Genomic DNA, 2,944 nt, shown 5'->3' with positions numbered 1-2,944 from the left:
CTCTTGAGAGTCCCTTGGACTGCAAGGAGATCCAACCAGTCCATCCTAGAGGAGATCAGTCCTGGGTGTTCACTGATGATGCTAAAGCTGAAATTCCAGTACTTTGGCCACCTGATGTGAAGAGCTGACTCATTTGAAAAGACCGTGATGCTGGGAAAGATTGAGGGCAGGAAGAGAAGGGGACAACAGAGGATGAGATGGTTGGATGGCATCACCAACTCGATGGACATGGGTTTGGGTGAACTCCAGGAGTTGGTGATGGACAGGGAGGCCTGGTGTGCTGCGGTTTATGGGGTGGCAAAGAGTCTGACACAACTGAGAGACTGAAATGAACTGAACTGAACTGAGCTGATGTTATAGTAGTTGGTACACAAGTCATGAAGAATCAATTTCTTGTACTTCACCTGCTGAACTGATAATAAATAGAACATGTTAAAGTCATTTCCACAAGTTCAATGGCAGTTTTCTCTGGGTATTTTGGCAGCACCTGTCACCCAGGTTGTCATGAAAAAGCTGATTAAATGAAAGGCTAGTAAATCAACCTGTGCCTGTGATGAAAGAACTGACTATAATGGGTTTATTTATTTAGTTCAGTTGGTGAAGGATTGGAATACGTGTGGTTTGGGCCCTTGTGAGTTACCTAGGCATGTTAGGGATAAGCTGGTAGTGAGACAATGGGTGACTTTGTGAGGGAAGAAAGCAGGGACATGGGGGCCAAGACTAATTAAAAATGTATTAGGCCACAGTAGTTCAAGGGTGTCTGATACAGTAATTCATTTCAGTTCTAATATTCCATTTGTTCTTTCCACTTCTTCAGAAGATAGAGGGACAATAAGAGTAGCAAAATTTCTGAGTGAGGGCAAACTTTATATAACTATCTCAGAGAAACTACTTCCTTATACAGATACAATTTGAATTGACACAGGTAGTAAACACAGCATCAAGTTCATTTTTAATTATGGTGAGTGTTGTGGTTTATCAAAGGATTGCTTCCACCCATGTGAAGAATAAAAATACTGTTACTAGTACATATTCATAACCCATGGAGATGTGAAATTGTTTAAATTTCTTTTGGAAATACTCAATTATTTCCTTGGTATAGTATAATAGTTCATATTCGACTTTTACAAATTTTATGGGATTTTGTGGGTTCCAAGAAATTCATGCGCTAACCCTAATATCTACCAATCTAGAAAATGTCCTACAATATTTTTTTAAATGTTGCAGCCAATATTTCCCTAATGCCATATCTAAGGATTTAGTAAGAGTTCAATGGAGATCATTTAGCTTCACCAGATTCTTGTCTTGGCTTTGATATATTTTGTCCTCATGGATCAAACAAACCAATCATTCCTAGTCATTCTGTACAAAATCAGGGTCTGGCATTCTGAACATAAGATGGAATTTTTAAGCCTTTCCGTGGATTTGCCTTTATGTTCTAGAAGAGGTTCTTGCACAAGGACTTTACTCAGAAAATTATGTTTAATGTGATAATCTGCTCGATCATTTTTACCCCATACTCTGCAGAGTCTTTCATGCTAAGAGACTTTGTCTTTATGACAAAATTTCTTTGAGTAGCATGATGACATCAAATAATTCATGTATTTAGTGTTCATTTTAATTGGAGTACATAAGACATATGCCAAGACTAAGAAACATCAGAGAGTTAGGAAATCTCATCTCCGTTGTATTTGGAAGCTATGAATGGCATTCCAAACCTACCGACTAACACTGAATATAATTTTTTTTTGTAAATTGACTTGCCCAAGAGTGATGCACAAGTTCAGCTACTTGAATTAATTATACTTCCCCTAAGGATTGAGTTTTATAAAGGGGTCTGGAGTAATAATGCATAAACAGCCTGGTATTGTCCCTTTCAATTTTTAAGGTTAAATACTTATTAATGAAGAATTTTGTATGAGAATGTCTGAAAGATCTGTTCTGCACACGGACACTTCTTGAATGACAGAAGTGCAATCATGAGTGTCCTTTTATTTAGAAATATATTACAGTTGAATAATGGGAGAAGAAATTAATAATATTTCATATTTATTCAGCCAACTGATATTATAGTGTTGGTTGTTTTCAGAGAGTTATAGTGTATAACTCAGAGAGCAGAGTGGTTTGTACTGCAAGTGGTACCATCAGATTTAATGAAGATACTAGAGCAAGATTTGATAACACTTCAACCAATTTATCTGAGGCTGCTGTTATTTTGAGACAAGGCTGATAAATTTTGGATACTGTATCAAGAGGTAGAATAATAGGCCAGGGGTCTTTGTTATTTGCCATGATGTTGAATAATATTCCTAGAGCATGGCCTTACTTTTAACATACATATGCAGAGAAAATGTTTCATTACTGTCAATAATATTGCAATTATAGTCCTTTGTAGGTATATGGGGTCAACTAGAGAAGGAAATGGCAACCCACTCCAGTATTCTTGCCCGGAGAGTCCCATGGGCAGAGGAGCCTTGCAGGCTACAGTCCATGTGGTTGCAAGAGTTGGACAAGACTCAGCGACTAAACCAACCAACCAAGGAAACAGTGCATTTCAAAAAGTAGTGATTCCTCAAAGATTGTTTATTCATCATTTTTGTTTAATTGGACAGATATTTTGTGATGTAATAAATCTCAGTTGACTGCTCTACAGATTAGGGTACAGTGTCGAAAAGTAAAAAATCACTCAGTAATGACTTGGTTTTTTATTACTTCTTCTAAGTTCAACCCCAAACGCTTTTCTGGTATTTGATGAATTATCACTAGCTCACACGGAATACATGATGATGTAAAGGACTGTTTTACCGCGCTCAAGGAAATTGGTATCTTTTCAGTTACAGACATACCCTAGGGATGTTCTGTTAAAGGACTTCTGCAGGTAGAGGCCTAACAACAAAACAGACCTAAGAGGTTAGAGCAACTTGTTCAGATTTCCAAGTGCCAT

This window comes from Bison bison, unplaced genomic scaffold, assembly GCF_000754665.1.
Source record: "Bison bison bison isolate TAMUID 2011002044 unplaced genomic scaffold, Bison_UMD1.0 scf7180017850793, whole genome shotgun sequence".
NCBI lineage: Eukaryota > Metazoa > Chordata > Mammalia > Artiodactyla > Bovidae > Bison > Bison bison.
The sequence above is the reverse complement of the archived record's forward strand: the minus strand, read 5'-3'. Positions refer to the sequence as shown.